Consider the following 346-nt stretch of genomic DNA (forward strand, 5'->3'; position numbering starts at 1 on the left):
TCTCTTTTCATTTAATTGTAAATACTTAATTGATTAAATTTTTTTCCATCTAAAAGAAAGTAATCTACTCTTTTAATCTCTTGCTATTTAAATGGAGTTACCAAACAAATCAAATCTTCTTCTATTTAAATGAATGTACTAAACTCATTAAATCTCTTTTTGTTTAAATGAAGGTTCTACTCAAATAATTCGTTTTCCTTTTGAATAAAAGTAACTAACTTATCAAATCTGTTTTCATTTAAATTAAAGTATTTAACTAAACAAATCTCTTTCTATTTAAATGAACGTACACAACTCATCAAATCTCTTTCTTTTAAATTAAACGTACTAAACTCAACAAATATCT

This window comes from Polistes canadensis, unplaced genomic scaffold (assembly GCF_001313835.1).
Source record: "Polistes canadensis isolate GaletaPanama2010 unplaced genomic scaffold, ASM131383v1 scaffold_566, whole genome shotgun sequence".
NCBI lineage: Eukaryota > Metazoa > Arthropoda > Insecta > Hymenoptera > Vespidae > Polistes > Polistes canadensis.